The 19,081-nt window shown below is 51.9% G+C and overlaps 1 non-coding gene across 1 annotated transcript; it reads left to right on the plus strand.

Moving 5' to 3' along the window:
* Window positions 1-14,913: 14,913 nt before the first annotated feature.
* LOC139001483 (small nucleolar RNA SNORD112) lies at window positions 14,914-14,990 on the plus strand. Its single transcript, XR_011470050.1, has one exon. It is a non-coding gene; the product is annotated as a small nucleolar RNA SNORD112 (small nucleolar RNA).
* The last annotated feature ends 4,091 nt before the right edge of the window (window positions 14,991-19,081 follow it).

Consider the following 19,081-nt stretch of genomic DNA (forward strand, 5'->3'; position numbering starts at 1 on the left):
CCTTCCTGGGGAGGTACATATTCATTCTCCTTTTGTTCCCCCAGTTCTGGGAGTTGATCCCTGAGGGACCCTTCTGTGGTGACAGGACTCAGAGCCCAGGTGTCAGTGTGGGCCCGGGTGGCAGTGCGGGCCCGGGTGTCAGTGTGAGCCCGGGTGTCAGCGAGGGCCCACGTGTCAGTGCGGGCCCGGGTGTCAGTGAGGGCCCGGGTGGCAGCGAGGGACCGGGTGTCAGTGAGGGCCCAGGTGTCACTGTGGGCCCTGGTGTCAGCAAGGGCCCGAGTGTCAGTGAGGGCCCGGGTGTCACTGTGGGCCCTGGTGTCAGCGAGGGCCCGGGTGTCAGTGAGGGCCCACGTGTCAGTGAGGGGCCACGTGTCAGTGCGGGCCCGGGTGTCAGCGAGGGCCCGGGTGGCAGTGCGGGCCCGGGTGTCAGTGAGGGCCTGGGTGTCAGTGTGGACCCGGGTGGCAGTGCGGGCCCGGGTGGCAGTGCGGGCCCGGGTGGCAGTGCGGGTCTGGGTGTCAGTGCAGGCCCGGGTGTCAGTGCGGACCCAGGTGGCAGTGCGGGCCCGGGTGGCAGTGCGGGCCTGGGTGGCAGTGCGGGCCTGGGTGGCCGTGCGGGCCCGGGTGGCAGTGCGGGCCCGGGTGGCAGTGCGGGCCCGGGTGGCAGTGCGGGCCCGCGTGGCAGTGTGGGTCTGGGTGGCAGTGTGGGCCCGGGTTGCAGTGCGGGCCCGGGTGGCAATGTGGGCCCGGAGAGGCCCACGGTTGGGGTTCTGCAGCGGCAGAGAACTGCTGCCATCTTGTTCGGGCCTCTCCATGACATCGCAATGGAAGCGGCCGAAGAACTTGGCCCACTGCCCCGGGAGAATTACGGTGAGCCTGTCATTATTCAGGGAGGCTAGATCCTCTGTATTGAGAAGGATCATGATGGGCTCCTCGGTGCTCTCCAGGTAGCAAGACCACACATCCAAGGCAGCCTTAATCGCAATAGTCTTCATCATCAGCGGAGAGGAGTTGGCCTCCTCAGGAGAGAGGTCGCGGGAGAAGAAAGCGCAGAACACTCTTTTGCCGGTTTGCTCATCAGCTTGCATGAGGGAGGCGTACAGAGCGGTCATGCTGACTCCTGTGTCCAAGTAGAACTGCTTGTGGCGCTTGGGGTGATGGAGGAGGGGTGCCTTTCGGAAAGCCCGCTTCACGCTTTCAAAGGCCTCCTGCTCCTCGTCACCCCAGTGGAAGGGGTTGGTGGTCAGCAGCTGCCGCCGCAGGGGCTCCGTGATGGCAGCGAAGCGCTCCACGAAGTGGCAGTAGGGGGACATCAGTTCCATCAGGTTTTGCAGGGACTCCTTCGAGAGAGGGATCGGGTAGTCCCTGATGGTCTTCACGACGCTCTTGTTCAGCCTCACCCCTTTGGGGGTCAGGACAAAGCCCATGAATTCGACAGTGTGTTGGTGGAACTGGCTCCTGTCCAGTGAGCAGTAGACGTGGTGGTGTCGGAAGCGGACCAGGACTTGGCGGATGTGCCGGAGGTGCGCCTCCTGGCTCATTGAGTAGATCACGACCTCATTCCCGTAGGAGAGCACACATTTGCCCAGCAGGTCTTTCAGGATGCAGTGCATTACGCTCTGAGGGATGAGAGGGTCTGAGCAGATCTCAAAGGGCTGATAGCTTGTCTTCTTTTGAAGCTCCAAACCAAACGCTACTTTCCATAGCTCTTCTGCTGCCTTTTTCTTGCCTTCCTCCACAATGCTCCCACGCAGCTCCAGCCTTGTGAACCACGTAGCTCCATGTAACTGTTGGAACAGTTCTGGAATTATCTGTTTATCCTCCTGCGATTCCTCCTCTTCATTCCCCAGCCTGGCTGTTTCTTGCATCCCAGCACCCACAGGTTCCGGAGGAGCCACAGAGGGACACGTGTCGGTGGTGTTGCTGTGATCACTGTCTCCAGCCTGCTGAAGCTCAGAGGGCTCTGATTCAGAAAGATCATCGGATCCGTCTGAGCTTGGCTGGTCGGAAGTCTCATCATCTGCTTTCTTCGGGTTGAACACGTCGGCAAGGTCGGAATACTGGGGCAGCAGTCCGGGCAGCAGGCTTATGGCATGTCTCTCGAGTGTGGTCGATGGTGGGAGTGGGCTGAAGCAGTTCTTCAGGCAGTAGGGAGAGTGGAAGGTGCAGCGGCCTCTGGCCCAGTCGATATCGGGGGAGTGGACTCGGAGCCAGTTGATACCCAGGACCACGGAGAAGTTGGGTGAAGGAACGATGTCGAATTCAATAAGCTCATGGTGGTTCTGATGAAAGCATACCAGAGGCTCGGTGTGCAGCCACACGGGCTCGTTGCCAATCAGGGAGCCATCCATGGTGTGGATGGACTGTGGGTAGGGCTTCTCGAACAACTCAACGTAGTGCTCTTGGGCAAATCTCTCATCCATGAAGTTGGAACTTGCCCCCGAGTCCACCAGCGCCTGTACCGCGACACTGTGGTAAGGGTTCACTCTCACCATGAGCAGCAGGAAGACGTGCCTGCGATCGATATCGGGCTGGATTTCGTAGGTCAGCCAGCTGCTGACCGGCCACTTCTCTGGAGCAGGTGAGTCCATCTTGGCCAGGTTCCGAGGGTGGGTCTCTGGACGCATCCTGAGCATGGCCTTTCTCTCTGCCAGGTTCTCTTCTATCTGCAGGACGAGGGCCATCAGACTGTCCAGCGAATCTGGCTGAGGGAGCTGGAACAGATACTGCCTGATCTCCTCGTTGAGCCCCAGGCACAGGTGGGCCTGCAGGACTTCGTCTGGCCAACCCAAGGTGGGTACCAGCTCCCGGAACTCGTCGATGTAGTCAATGGCGGCGCGATCCCCTTGCGTGATGTTGAGCATGGTGTCTTCTGCCACACGCAATTCCTCCTTGTAATGGAACATGTTTGTCATGGCCTCCATGAAGGCTGGGTAGTTGGTAAGCAGGGGGCTTCTTTGCCGCTTCAGATTTTGGGCCCATTCGAGGGCCGTGTCTGAGAGGTGGCTGATGACGAACCTCACTCGCCGGCGGTCGTTGCGGAACTTTCTTGGGTAGCCTTGTATGATCATGTGGCAGTGCACGAAGAACTCCGGGTAATCTCTTCGATCGCCCGAGAAGATTTGCGGTTCTGGCACGCGGCCTATTCTGATCGCTTTCATCAGGATCTCTATTGCTATTTTTTGCTGCTCTTTGAGGTCTTGCATCCAGAAGTACATAGAGGTGAAGGAGCTGACCCTGCCCCTTAATTCCAACTCACCGGGCTCCTCCTCCTCCTCCTCCTCGTCTTCACTTAGGTCAGTGTCGTCGTCTTCTTCGTCCAGCTCTCCCTCATTGACTGATGCTTCTTCCATCTCACCAGGCGCCTCACCGATGGGATCCCCCACTTCCTGACGGGAAGCCTTGCATGACTCCTCCAGGTCTTGGAGTAGGTCATTGGGTGGATCCTTTATTTCACTATGTTGGCCACTGGATGGCTCCTCCATGTCTTGGAGGAGGTCAATGGGCAGCTCTCCCATTTCCTGGGCTGGGCCTTGAGCCAGCCCCGCCGCCTCCTGTACTCCGCCTTCTATCTCCATGGTGGTGTTGGATGAGCCCTCAGAGGACTCCATTTGTTTTGATGATGGATTCTTACGCTCCATCATCGTCTCAAATGAGTCTTCAGAGGGTTCTATCATTTCGTCGGATGGAAAGGAGTGTTCTCTGAAGACTGGTAAGGTGGTGATGGGTCCAGTCAGTGACTGGGATCACAGCGATCAGAACCTGGTGGGGGTAGGGAGATGGGCAGGAAAGGCAGTGGTTTAGGGTCTCACGAGGTCAGGGTCAGATTCCCCAGGACAAATCAGAATTCCAACACATTAGAACAGAGAGAAACTGGGGAAGCCTTCGGGTCCCATGTGTGGTGCCCACAGGGAAAGAATAGAGAATATGTGTCAACCCCTGACCTTCTTGCCTACTCTCTCCCAGGCTTCCTCTGCCTATCTGGCCTGCCTACTTCCCAACGGCTGTGAGAAATTCACAGCCCATAAATTTGGTGGGGTGATGGGCCCAGAGCACCGTCGCCGGCAGGCACCTGGCAGAACACACTGGCCACTTCATTCCACCCTGGCACACGTGCCTGGTCAATGCTCCTTCCCTCCTGTGGTCACCCGAAAGCCACTGAGCTCACATGTCAGTGCTGTCCAAAGCCAGCTCTGCAGGCCAAGTGCTCTGGAGCAAGCTTGGCCTTGGTGTGAGGCAAGAGCCTCTCTCTAGCAGGGATGCCTGCTATTTAACAAGTTCAGGGGATGAGGAGAAAATGGGCACTTTTCCACTATCCTGTCAGCTGGCTCAACTGCCCCAAATAGCTTTATTTCCTCCCCTAAATTCAGAGTAGAAATTGGGGGGCGGGGGCGCTGGATATAGAGCTCTGGATTCTGGGTTTTATTTTTCCCATAAATATTTAGAAAACAATGAGGAGGTGCCAGAGATTTGCACGTTGCGATGTGATCCTAACTTGGAATTTTTTGGCTAATTTCTCTTCCTCTCTTTCATCAACTTCCATTGCTGTGTTTTCCTCAACTCCGAGTTGTTGAGGAAACCTGCCAGTCATCTCCCCACCCCCCCCTAAAATCTCTGCTTTCCCTGGATTGCCCTCTCTGTCTGTGGGGTTCAGGAACTTCCAAAAGTTTGGCCTCAGTTCTACACGTGCAAAACGTATTGACTTGCCCTCCCCTCTACCCCCCCCACCCCCACTTCCAGTCTTACTGGGTAGGGCTGACCCCTTCACTCTAGCAGACAGACCCTGTCTGTTGCTGGTTGGTTTTCCCCTAACATAGGGGTGTATCCAGTTGAGTTGGGATATTGAGTGAGGAGTAGAGGTGGGAGGTCTCTTTGACATCTGATTGTCTTGGAGTGGACTTTTGAAAATCTAGTCCTGGTGTTTTTAGTGGACCAAGACTGAATTTAAAGCGATGTTCCGGGACGGGTTTTGCACATTTCTTCTCTGCTGGGGCACAGCAAACTGAGTTCTGGTCATTCAATAGGTTAGCTCTACGGTTACTGCTTTTACTTGTCTAACACCTTTTGGTACTTCTCGGTTTTCTCCATTAAAAACAAACATTCATGCCCTTCTGTAAAACTCTTCATTGCCTAATCTCCAGACCATCCAATGAGATACAAAATTCTGATCTGCTGTTTCTCAAAATTAAGTAAATCATCCTTAGCATGACAGTTAAATTTGATCCTGCAGGACCTCTGATTAAAACTTTTGTTGTTTCTTTACTGTCTACATTATTAAGTCCAAATCTTTTTGCATAAAATTCCTGACACATAAACTCCCCCAAATCATTTTCTGGCTAAAATTTTAAGGCCATAGAATAATAGAAAATTCTGATCATGCTATTTCTCAAGGTAGATATTATATTTTTTTTAGCATAAAATCTCCTCATCACCATCTTCTTCATCATCATCATCTCCATCACCATCAGCATCTACATCATAGAATACCTTGCATAAATTAACTTATTTTCTCTTCATAAAAAGCTTTGTGTCATTATTGTAAAATTACAAGTCTGTGGTATAAAGTTTTAATTGAAATACTAAATTTGACTAAGTAATTCACCAAATTTTCTATTAGGAATAAAAATCTCAGTATGTCTCTTAAGACCCATAAAGCCCTCTTTTGGCTAAAATTTTAAATTAAAAAATTTAAATTGGTTAAAATATAACATTTAAAATATAAAACCTCAGCATCTCACTAAAAAACACTTAAAACTATTCATTGGCTAATATTTAAAATAAAAAAAATTGATAAAATTTAAAATCTCATATGTCTTTTAAAACCATTGGCAGATATAAATTTAAATTGATTAAAATTTAAAATCTCAATATGTTTCCTATTATTAATATTAAAAATTTTAATATTTAAAATTTTAATTGATTAAAATTTTATTTTAGTATATCAAAGTCCTTAAAACTCTGTTGGCTAAAATTTAAACTCCTTAGCAAGATGATTTAAAAACTATAGATCATATACCCCTTCTTTAATATAAAGTCTACAATTATTAATAAATTTACAAACTTGATGATGCAATTGATTAAGCCCTTAAACTTTCTTGTCCTTAACCTAAAATCAACTGTCCTCAGCATGTCATAAAAACTCATCTTAATAATCCTTTTAATATCAAAGTTTAAACTTTTAACAAGATGCATAAATGTTATCTCATAACCTCTCTATTTAAAGGTTGCAAATGTTTTTTTTTCACCGTTTATAAAATATGAAGTTTCAATCACTTGCCATAAAACAAAATTTTTTTACCATGTAATTTATTTTCAGTCTGACGGATATAGAACCCAAAGTCTTACCTCACTACTTCTTAAACTCTTTGTTGACTTAATTCCAAACTTCTAAGCATGATACAAAAATCTGCCCATGTCATTCCTCAAAATAAAAGGTCACACTCCTTTGCCAGACACTTTAATTTGGTCCTGTAACTTCTGTGGAAAAGCCTATAATATGTCTTAATCACCTTTAAGACAATATCTAAACTCCTTGGAATACAATAAACATTTTATTTTGTAATTTCTAGGCACACTGCTCTTATCAAACAGAGAAATCTCGCCATGTCCTTCTTTAAGATTTCTTAATGGCCCAAATCCAAATTCCTTAGGAGGCACAAAAAAGTGATCCTGTCATTCTTCCAAGTAGTGTCTAACCCTCTTCGCGTGCTATGGGAATTCAGTCACATGACCTTCACATGAGCCCCGCCCCGCCCACCCGTTACTTGCTGTGAATGATACAGTTCCTCAGCATGAACTGCAAAAGGATGCACTTGTGCCAAAGGGTGCCTCCCCTGAGCTGTCCATGCTCGTTTATCATCTGGCTCATCAAATCCAGGCACCTTAGCATAAAATTTGTTTTGCCAGCAAATTCCCCTGGAGACAAAACTCTTATCAGTCACTCCTTAAAACACTATATTGGCTAACATCCCAATGCCTCTGCATTGAGGGTTCAAAAATGAGATCATACCCCTCCCTAAAATGAAATGCTCAAATGCCTTCAACTCTCACATGAAATCTCATCTCCTTGGCGTGATATAAAAATCCGATCATATTATCTTTACCATAAAAATCTACTTTTGTAGCTCTGCTGAAATGCATAAGTTTGATCATGTAACTCAATTTGAAACTTTTCAAGCTTTCTTCATTGCCTTGTAACATAAAGTCCCAACTACTTAACATAAAATGCAACGTTTTACCATGTAATTTATCTTCAGACTGGTCTATAAAAAAACCTAAATCTCACCCCGTCATTCTTTTAAAGCCTTTATTGGCTTAAATCCAAACTTATTAGCATGATATAAAAATTCGATCTTGTCATCCCTTAAAATAAAATTCACACTTCCTAGCACAGTATATAAAATCTGATCCTGTAACTGTGCCTTAAACTCACACACTCCCTCTCTCAGTTGGGGAATTATGGAATAAAAGGCCAAGTTCTTAGCATAAAATGTGAATTTTATTTTATAATTTCGCTGCATACTGTTGATCAAATACAAAGAAATATCATGATGTCCCTCTCTTAGAACTTTATTGGCTAAAATCAAATTTCTAGGCGTGTGGAAGAATCTAATCATGTCAGTGCCTGGAAATAAGTTCCAGATATTTTTGCATATTCCCAATGTTGATCATGGAAGTCCCCTGATTGAAATCTCTCAGCTTTGGTGCCAACATCAATCAAACCTTCTTGGCATGTTCCCAAAGTCAGACATTAGCATCCCCTCGACCCATAAAGTCCAAATGTTTTTAGCATGATGCGTAATTTATGGCTGTTCCTTTTCATGTTATAATTTTCAATGTTTCCTCATTGCCTATAATGTAAGAGTCCAAAGCCATTGGCCTTAAAATACATTTTATCATGTTTATCTGCAGACTTTATCTCCCACAACAAAATCCTCACCACATTTCTTAAAACCCTTTGGCAGGAACCCAAACTCTTTAGTATGATTTAAAAGTTTGATTCTGTCACTCCTCAAAATAAAGTCCAGATTTCTTCCCCCCAACCCCCAAATCTATTCATGAAAGCCCTGCTTAAAATCTTTTCATGAATCTCCATCACTGACAAAATACCTGGACATCTTAGCATGATACCGATTTACTGGTGGTGTTCTCAGCTTAAAACCTTCCCTATTTCACGTCCCCAACCCAAAACCCAAAGGTCTGAGCGTGGAATGAAAATTGCACCAAGTATTTTGCTAAGCTGAAAAGTCTTCACGATGCTCTTCGTTACTCTGGATACAAAGCCTGAGCTTTAGCCCCCATTTCTCCTCATACTTCGCAGGAAGACTTGGTATCCTACTTCTTGCCCCCAAACAAATCTTGATTTTATTGCCTCCAGGTCTTTTTATATTTTGAAGCTGGTACCTCTGTGTATAGTTCATTAATTCATACAGCGGCATGTCCTGATTCTTTTTTCTAGGACAGCCACTGGATCCTGGGGGTAAAGAAATGGAGGCAGCCTCGCCTTGCTGGACGTCTGTCATCAGCAAGGAGGTGGGGACCACGCCCTTGCAGTTTCATGCCATGCTGGAGGTGAGCATGGGGTTTGGGGGGCAAGACTGGGAGGTCTCCCTTCCACCCCTGGTGAGCATATCCTTTCAGGGTTCTCTGGGCTCAGCTGTCCATCCTTTGGTGAGGACTTGGGGGCCTTGGGACCATCATTTCTGAAGGTGGGGTTCCCCCACCCTCTCACCTATCCCCTCCATGCCCACAGCTGCCCCTGCCTCTTCTCTGGCCTCTCAGACTTACGAATGCAGTTTCATCTATGTTGAGGTCTCAAGCCACAGGACGATTTTAAAAAAATATCTACTGATTTGGAGATTCTCATTTCATACCCCCCTCCCAAGTCAGGATTGAGAGCACCTGGTTTGGGGTCTTTGAGTCAGACCCCCTACCCCCGGCACCCACAGACAGACACCCCAGCCTCACCACCTGCCGTGCCCAGAGCCTTCTTGTTCAGGACAGCTCCCCGCTTGCCTCCGAGCAAGTGGCCCATTGGGTCGGGGCTGCCAACGTGTGTCTATGAAGGGTTGGGTGTGAGGGGGGGGCGGGGGGGCCAATCCCTCAGCAAATACCTCTGCCTGTCAGCTCACTTGTACAGTAAAGGAAATCTGATTTTAAAAATAGAGCTTGGAAGAGGAGATGAGAGGATATTTAGGAGCAGGGTTGAGCCTGGGGTAAGAGCGGGGGGCGGAGGAATTAGGGGAGAGGTGAGGACACAGGAGGGCGGGAGGCCCAGCTGCTGAGGAGGAAGGTAGAGATGGTGTACATGAGGGGGATTGGGACTCTGTGTTCCGTGCTCCCCTTTTCTGGCCTCTTAGTCCCCCGCCTTCACAGGGGACCCTGGCTCTCTGGGCTACCAGGATGGGTGTCCGGGCCAGCATCAGGCAAAGACCCTGGCAGCCTCTAGGACATACTCAGAGCCATCTGGGTTTGAAGGACCAGGGCTGTAGTCACTTCCCATTCAGCTTCCTAGTTGGGAGTGGGCACAGAGAGCAGTGGCTCCCTGGGGGCCCTTGAGGAGGGTCCCAGGGGACTGTGGGCCCTCCCGAGGGCTGCCGGGCTGGCACAACTCGCATTGGGGTGCCTCTCTTCCAGCCCCCTGCCTTGTCCATTCAATTGCCTGGCTTGTGGCCTAGAGACCACTGGGCCTTACAGATGAGAACGCCTCCTCACCTTGACCCAGAGCTGCCAGTCTCCCCTCCCTTCCCCTGGGTTTGTGAATGTCAGGCCCCACTGGGCCATGGGCTTCATTGGGGCAACGGAGTCTCTGGAAGGCATCACTGTGACTCAAGACATGCAGTGAGTTCTGGCAGAGCTGGGGTTGTCCCCAGGGCCTCTCTTCCAACCCCAAACCGGGCTGGGTTGGGGGGCCTCTTGGAGAGGGTCCCTGAAGCCCCTCACCACCCCTCAAGGTGAAGGGCAGTGCCCTGGACCCAGTCATGTTCCTGCAGCCAAGTCCCTGTCCCCCTCCCCCCCTCCTTGATTGGCAGTTCCAGGGGGTAGCTGGATCACTCTGCCCAGAATAACCCTGGGAGGGGGAGAGTGTCGCCCAAGGGAGGGGCTGGGAGAGGGGTCACAGAGAGAGTCCTTCTGAGCTGCCCAAATCAGACGGGCCAATGAGCTGCTCCCAATGCTGCTCTTGCCTTTCAAGGCAATGGGTAGGGGAAGGAGCCAGCCAGCTGCCAGCTGGGACCCACGCCTCCTTTCAGGGTGACCCGCTCCTCCTGGGCCCTCAGTTTCCCCAGATCTGCTAGGAGGGTTGGGCAGTGGTCTTCTCATTTTGTTCCTGTCACTTTGGGCTCCTGAGGAGGTGTTTGAAGGGTGACCCTGGGGAGCTTTGGTGAAGGGAGGGGTTTGGCAGGGCAGGTGGAACTCGGGGATGGCGCCCACCCCGCCTCAATTCTTAGAAATAGGGGTCCCTTCTATTTCATTTATTTAGAGGCCCCCACACGGAAGCGACTGTGGAGAGCACCAGCTGGTGGTGTCTTCTAGCGGGAGCGGTTTCAGTGGAGTCTGGTGGTGTCTCTGGTGGCCAGGAGCAGCAGGCTAGGAGCCGGGCGCCCGTGGGAGGAGGGCCCGCCTGAGTGGGCGCAGAGGCCAGGCTCAGGGCGCCCATTTACAAACGGAGGAGCACCTCTCTCCCAGGGGAGATGGGAGCAGTAAGGGCCTGTTTCATCATTAGGGCTCCCGTGTCACTACTTTGCGAACATCTGCTGTAATTGCAGCGGACGAGAATCAGAGAGCATTTTCACACATGGTGCCGACGTTAATTATTTCACTGGCCTGCCTTGACAAGGAGTGAACCGAGTCCAGGGGGCGAAACAACTAGTGAACACCCCCAGCGCTAAGTGGCTGGTGATGAGGCTGGGGAGGGTGGTCTGTGCAGATGCAGGAGGCACGTGATGTCCAGACAGAGGTAATTCGATTTTTTAGTTAAAACTAATGTCTCCTGAGCATCTGCTGGGTGTCAGACAGGACCCTCACCACTCAGTCCGTTAGTGACTGCTTTCCTTACAAGGTGGTTTATTCCCTGTTTCCCAGCATTAAATGGAGGGGTGCAGCAGGCCCAATTCATGAAGGAAGAGGCGGGGGCAGCATTCAAACCCCAGCTTTCCTCTCTCCCCTGATGGAGGGAGGGGACAGGAGCAGACACCACCCCGCAAGGGGTTGGCAGTGGCCATTTGGGGCCAGAGAGGAATATAGGAATATTTCATTCCATGGTCACCATGATCAGCCTCGTAGTCGATTGGGAGACCAGACCAGAGGAGTGGGGGTCTCAGTGTCGGCCTCTATCTTACCGAAAGGCTCATGGGGTCATTCCCAATTCATTTTGGCTAATTTGGTTGTCAGAGGAGGGACAGGACAGCTGGCCCAGGACCTGCTAGTTATAGCCGCCTAAGTATTTGAACAGAGATATTGAGAACCACACGAACCCTTTAACCTTTCTTCCTAATGGCCGGCCCACCCCATTAAGTGCCCATCCCCCCACCCCCAGGCCCTGGGGGGAGGTCAGCATGGGACCTCCGGCCCAAGTCTTACCTTTGATGCAAGTAGTCACTGTAGTCAGCGGATGGGCTCCCGTCTGGTTGACAGGAACCGCGCTTCTTTCTAAAAAGTTATGGGATAAATGAATGTCTTTAATATGGAAGTCCGGGCTGTGTGACAAGCATGCATTTTCCACAGGACAATTTAAAATTTGTATGCGGAACTTTTCTCACGTGACTGTTTCATTAACCCCCCTTTCCCCACATGGCTGCATTTGGGTCTTTCCGTGGGATTGCTTGAGTGCTTACTATGTGGCAGGTAGTGTTTCCGCGCCCCCTGGCCCCCAAATATGTTTTTATTGATTTTGGAGAAAGCGGAAGAGAGAGGGATAAATAGAAACATCTATCTCTTTGGCTGCCTCCTGCATGACCCCTACTGGGGATTGAGTCGGTAACCTGGGCCTGTGACCTCTTGGTTCATGGCTTGATGCTCAACCACTGAGCGACACCAGCCAGGCCAGGGCACTATTTTAATTCTCTTACTTTTTATAACAACTCGTGAAGGTGTTACCTTTGTTACCCCAGCCCCTTGTTCTTGCTGGACCCCATTTTTCTCTCTAGCGAATGCCCTTCAGAGTTGGGCCCAGCCAACTTGTGAGTTGGGCCCAGCCTTGGCGCAACTCTGAGTGAAACTCTAAGCTCCCTGAGTTTTGACTCCAAGGTGGTTGTAAGTAGCATCTTTCCAGGCTAGTGGCCCCACCCTCACCTGAGAACCCCTCCTACACCCTGGGGGACCCTCATAGTGTTTTGCCCACAGTCCCTCAGCACACAGTAGGGCTGCTCGTAGCAATGGGGCCGGTGGAGGAGGAGGAGGAGGAGGAGGCTGCGGTGGTGGCTGGGACAGGTGGGCTGCATCCTGGTTGGACCCATGAGTAATTTCTCTTCCCTCCCAGGTGGCCAGAGGCGAGGCGGTGGCTTTCTCCTAGGAAGGGAGCAGATGCCTGGCCCGGGATGGAATCAAAGGTCTGAAAAGGATTTATTTTTTTTCTGATTTAAATATTTGAACAATTTGTAAATATGTGAACCCTTCAGAATGGAACTAACTTGAGCCTTTGGTTCTACAGCCGAGGCTCGCTGCCCCCCGGAGGGCAGCGAGTCGGTGGGTTCCTGAGGCGCCAGGCTGCGGCACACCTGCCCAGAGTGGTATGAGGACCTCCTACGCTGACCTCCCAGCAGAACGAGTATGTATGCTTGTTACACTTAACAGTCTTTCTGGGGAGGTAGGGGCCTTGAGGATTCTACAGTCTTAAAAACAATATAGTAAAAAATCCAGAACCATGCAATTCCTCTGCCTGTCATAGATAATCAAGGGAGGTGTTAAAATCTCTCACTTTGATATGAAAAGGTGCTGACAACTGTGATTGGGGCTTATGGGGCCTGCACAGGGTCAGGGAGGGCATGACCCCCTGGGAGGAGTGAGTGACCTTGAACCAGTGACTATAGGTCCCCTTCCTCCTGCTTCAAGTGTTGCCTTGCTGCCTTAAATGAAATAACAAGAAATGCTTGGCACGCAGTAGGTACTCAACACGGAAAAATGATTCTTACTTTGATGGTTTATTCCCTGTCCCCTAACTGTCCCTTTCAAAGCCCTTCTCATTTGTGTAGAAGCCAGAGGAACAAGGGGAACAGGATAAGGAGGGTCCGCCTGGGTCCCCAGGGACTTCTCTTGCATCAACTAATAACTTGATTGACAGTGCCTAGATTTCCGTAGGAGGAGTTGGCCGTCTTCACAGCAAAGTGCCCGGTCTGCAGGTGGTACAGGTAACTTCAATCTGGGTATGGCATTTTATTTTTATTTATTATAAATATATTTTGTATCTAAGAAACAATTTCAGACACTGGACGGGCAGGCCTCTCCCAGAAAAAAAACGCTATGTAATAAGCAGCAGAGCCGGACAGAGGGGAGGAACATTCTAGAAGGCCCCCATCTGTATAGGAGGAGGGACTCTACCCGATGAACCCAGAAATTGCTATGTGCAGATGCAGGAGGGTTCAGACTCATTTGGGTTCAAAGCTGGCTTAGTGTGGTGGCCTTGGGGTCTCGGGGCCTCAGTCTGTCTTTATCTGTAGATGACAGTGGGCTCATCGTGGCGCATGGCAGCCCCATGCTTGAGACAGCTGAGAGGGGTGCCATGTCCTACCGCAGACGTGAAGCGGGCAAAGGCCTGCAAGGTCGCCCCCATTCTCATGAAACCCAGCCGTTAGAAATACCTGTGTCCTTCAGCCACGTCCCCTCTGGGTTAGAACGGGAGAAAACATGGCAGCTGTGGGTTCTGCATGGGGACCGAGCTGTCGGGGGACCCAGCAAGGCCGGCTCCTTGCCAGCAAGCCACTCGGCTGTTGACGCTTGTGAGCTGCGTGGTTGCTGCTCCCCAGAGGCCCATGTCCCCTTCTCCCCGGCCGATCTCATGTCACATTCATGTTCCAGTTAGCTAATCCCGAGGACACGGGCCAGGGCATTAGCTTTCAGGGCCTCTTAAAAATGTACTCCCCAATGGGTGCATTGCAGACACCCGCTGGGCAGCTCTGGGGGGCCTGGGGGCCGGCGGGGGTGAAAGCACAGCCTGCGGCAGGCGCACACCTGCTGGCCTCCAGTCACTGACACACCACTCAAAGGCCCCCGGCTCCAGCTTCAGAGCACAGGAAACTAAAAAAGGGATAAAATGAACCCCTGTGTCTGCAGAACTTGTTTTGGGGATACATGACCACTTCTGCTCCATCAGCCAAAATGTCCTCCCTTTTGTATTTTAAAATAACCCACTCACAAAAATGTTGGTTATTTTAATTATGGGAGAAACGCATTGATAATTAATACACTCCTAACTGAAAATGAACGTTCCCGATAAAAGCAAAAGCCAGCTCCAAGCCCTCCCTCCACCCTAGCTCCCCCACCTCCACCCATTCGCTGCTGCTGTTACGGGTTTCAGGGTTATGGTCGCAGATATTTTTCTGTGCATTTGCATATGGATAGAAATTGAACTCTGAAGTGCATGATTTTCTTTATTTTTTTTGCATTAACTATATCATCCCGTACGTTTCCTTTCTGCGCAGCTCGTTTTTCTTCACCCAGGAATCTGCTTGGAAATGATAAAGATCGACGCCATTCCTTATAACAACACGGTGGCTCCCCGGAGCCGTGCACACCGGAGTTTATTTAACCGCCTCCCCGCTGCCACGAAAGCTCTCAGTCCTCAGCCCGTGGGGACGGGGAGTGGAGGCAGGTGTGAGTAATTGCTAATGTCTGGATTTGGGGAGTGGGCTCCCAAGCGTTTATGGCATTATTACAGATGAATATATGAATGCATACATTAGCATAAAACAGGGACATGCCCCGACCAGTGATGAGAAAGTGTTTATGAACAAAAGATCATGATGAATCTAGGCCTGCACAAAACACCAGGGTCCATTAGGGGACAATGGGGCTGGCTCTTTCATGCCTTTTAAGAGCTGTTTAATATTCTGGGGGATGCACGCACCACGGCTGATCGGACTCTCCTGTCGAAAATCCCAGCCGTGTTTGCATTGGTGTGTGTGTGTGTGTGTGTGTGTGTGTTCATATATGTGTGTGTGTCTGTGTGTAGGTGTGCGCTCGCGTGCACGCGTGCACGCGTGCACATACACAATAGCTTTGGTCCAAGTCCCCGTCGTTGGGGTGGCCGACAGGTTCATGGGTGCTTGTTATATTAGATGAGAAAATAAACAAACATGAATACATAAAATGCAAGTGTTCCTGGCGTAGATAAATGAGGGCAGATCACGAACCAAGGTTTTAATTAATGTGATCCCGCTCCACTGCAGCCCGCGCAGAAGAACCTCCGTGGGTCCCGTTTTGTGTTGTGTTGTTTTGTTTTGTTGTGAATGACCCGGCAGGGAGCACTGCTGCGGCGAAATCTGTAAACACGGTTCCTTCCCCGCTAGTTCTCGGAGGTGGGGCTGCTGGGCTAAACAGTTTGCAAAGTTTATTTTCACCGAGTGGTCTTTCTCAAATGCCATTTTGACCTTATCACTGTTTTGCTTTAAATCCTCCATCTGACTTCCCGGAGCTTCTGGGACGTGGTCCAAGAGCCGGAGCCTGGCACGTACGACCCTTTAGGGTCTGGCTGGAAGCTCCCCAGCCTCGTGCCCTCTCTCTCGCCCCGTTGCCCCTGGGCTTGCTGCACCCCACAAGCTACCTGCCCCTCTCTGTGCCTTTCTGCTCGGTCTTCAAGACCAAATGTATTCAAACGTCCAGCAAAGCGTGGTCCCCCGAATTGTATTGCCTCATTGATGGGTCTTCCTGGTCCCAGAGAGTGTTTTGCATTTTTCTAGGATTCAGGAAACTGGCTACATGTTAATCAGCCCCTCTCCTTTGTCCCTGTCCAGAGCCGCCGGCCCCTGCCTTGCCTGAATCTGACGTCCCGTCACTGAAAACCGCCTCATATTGTTCCCGGCCGCTGGGCAGTGCCGGAGGTCGGAGCTGTGTGCTCTGCGGCACGGTGAGTGCTCAGAATACCGTCGAACTGCACACACACGCCTGGGGGTTGCCCAGCTTGGCACCCCTACTGCCCCACACTGCCCGGTCCTGCCTGGCACCCACAGGTGTGCAGTGCCCCAGAACCTGGGCTCCACAGCTCGAGGGTAGTAGCAGCTCATGTTGTGAGCGCGGGTGGCAGGTTTCCGAGGCATAATTACAGCCTGGAAATGGTTGATTACGTCTTTTGTGGCCTGCTCCTCCCCCGAGGGAAATGGGACTGGTCCCGGGACATGAGAAACCTCCTAGCATGTGACAACAGGGCCACCAGCTGGGGTGTTGGTGGCAGCTCTGGGGAGAGGACACGGGTGATAGTGGTGCTTGTACCTTAGTGACAGTGGAATGTTCTAGAAAGAACACAGGCTTTGGCGTGGAGGGCTAGGATGCCAAGTGCACGTCACCCTTGGGGTAGAGGATTTACCCGCCCTTGGGGGGGGAAACAAAGGGCACCAGCATGATCAAGGTTTTGGTCCCTTTTGTTTCCCTGGGGTCGGGAGAGTAGAAAACACCCTGAGAAGCAGGCCGTCTTGAACACAAATCCAGCTACTGAACAGATGTAGGGCTGCATGTCTTTTTTAATCATTGAGAGGTTCTGTGCCTCAGTTTCCTGATATTTAAAACATTAATCAACATCTCCCACGGGCTCCAAGAGAAAACAACACAAATGATTGACCCGGCCCGGTGGCCAGCACGCCATCCCCAGCAAAAAGCAGCAGCCCTGTCCGTCCAGTCCCCTCCTGAACGCTGCACCCCGTCCCGAGACAGGCAGCCCCTTTCAGAGCCCCTCGGAGGAGACAAAAAGGCCCAGAGACAATGTGAGTGGGGAGGAGAGCCCGCAGCCCCAGGGCAGACCCCCTACCCCGGGGAGACACGGCCTTTCCCCTGCACCCGGGGGCCAGGGAGGGGCTGCCCTGCTGGCTCTAACTGGGTTCTCCTGAAAAGTTTGGTGATAGTTCCTTTTTATTTTTTTTATAAATCTGTATAAAATGTCAGACTGCTCTTCAGGCAGATTTTTCAGGCTCGTATTTTATAGACTTTGGCAGGGGCGGCTCGGAAGGAACAGTGGTTACAGTCTCCAGAGGTTCATAATTCCTGGAAGAACTTCTGGCTCAGCCTGACTTCTCCTAAATTTCACAGAAAACGCTCCTGGGCCGGGCCCAGCCTGAAGGAGGTTTTTGTGCCTGGGCGCAGCCTGCCTTGGTGGGAGCATGACTTTTATGTTGCCTTTTTCACAGAAGTGAACTTCCTCGGCCATCGAGCACAAAGACTCCTCTCTCTGAATTTTGGGTTTGTTTACTCTAAGCGAGGCTCAGTCAGACATGTCCTCCCCTCTTCCCCCCCCCGCGCCCCCACCGCCCCGCCTGTTTCTCTGCGGCAAATGCAGCTGCCCCTGTCTCTGCAGCCCCAGCCTCACGCCCTGGCGAGGGAGGGGGGCTCTGTGCCTGCAGTATAGGGAGCTATTGCGACCTGGGCCTGGGACAGCCCCCTCCTCAGCAGGAGCCCCCCCCCCCCCCCCCCCCCCAGCCAGCCTGCCATCATAGGGTTGAGGGTTTTAGGACCCCAGGCCTCTGGCTGGTGAGGGACGCGGGTGGGTGACTTTGCACATCCACACCAAGCATATTCTGAGCCCTTTTCCGAGCCACCGGCTCCCCCCACCAGAAACCTTCCTTTGCACGGTCTCTTCTGTGCGTGACTTCTTCCGAAGCGGCCATGAAATGCCGCAGAGGCTGCAACACACGTGTAAATACCACTTTGCCAAACATGTTCACAACACCAGTCACTTTCATAGATTTAAACAACAGCAACGATGCAAAACAACCGAACGGGGCTCTGAGAGACAAATGGTCTCGCCAGCAGCACCTAGGGGGGTGGCCCGCAGTCTGTCTGTCTGTCTGCGGGGAGCCAGCCTGCGCTCTCCACCTGCGACACGATGCTGCCTCCCCACGGTGGGTCTGAGCAGCAGTTGGGACCCCGCGGCTGACAGACAGACAGTGCCCTGGCAGACTGGGCTGTCAGGAGCGGGACAATTCAGGCGGCAGTGACAAGGGGCTCTGTCCCTGTGTCCCTGGTGCCTCCAACCTCCTCAAATCTTTCTACCCCTTCAGGTGCATCTGTGACCCCAAGGGTGAGCTGGGGCAGCTTGGTCATTTCAGGGACAAGGAACCGAGGCAGCGCCCTTAAGCCAGCCTGTTTTACCGCCCCCCCCCCCCCCCCCCCCCCACACACACACACACGCTGAGTGCTTGCAGTAGGAACAAAGACAAGAAAACTCCTTTAGAAACTGCAGAACAGAGCCTCGTCTAGCGGGGGTCCCCTGATAAAGGCCCCATCCACCCGGAGTTCCTGGGAACAGAGTCCCCATGAATGGGCATGGAGAGCCAGCCTCAGACTGCAGAGTTGGCCTCATTCATCAACATGCAGGCTCCTCGGCCCCAGCCCCGGGTGAGGGGCTTTCAGGAGTCCCCAGAGCACCCAAGTCACGGTCCAGCAGCGGCCGGATTGGTGGCTGCGGCCCAGCCTTTAGGAAAGGGCCCTGCTTTTCCCATGACCGGCCAGCCCCTCAACTCAGCAGATCCCCCCTCCTACTACTTGCCCCTCTGGAAGGCTGCCCCCCACCCTCTACACCAGCCTGTTGCCCCTGAGAGGACGCAGGGCAGCCTTTGAGAGCCTAGGAGCCAGGGTGGGCCCTGGGCCTCTCCAGGTAGCCTGGCCCTTGAGATGGGGAATTGGCTGCAGAACAGCCCCTCACCGCCCCCCACTGGCCCCGAGCACTCACCCCCTTTCTCTGCTCCTCTCCCTCACTGCCTCATTGTGATAGAAGCGCTCCACCAGCCAGCGGTGCCTTTGCCATGCAGCTCAGGGCAAGGTACGGGGGACAGTGTGCATCCTCGCTCTGACCCCAGCCTGCCTCCTCTGCAGCCAGCCCCTCTCGCTCGCTCGGGACTTAGCTCTGTAGGAGCTGCTCTAAGGCCTAGACGTGCGGGCTGCC

Source organism: Myotis yumanensis, unplaced genomic scaffold (assembly GCF_028538775.1).
Source record: "Myotis yumanensis isolate MYYU_CA2020_CCGP unplaced genomic scaffold, mMyoYum1.0.hap1 SCAF_1, whole genome shotgun sequence".
NCBI classification, from domain to species: Eukaryota; Metazoa; Chordata; class Mammalia; order Chiroptera; family Vespertilionidae; genus Myotis; species Myotis yumanensis.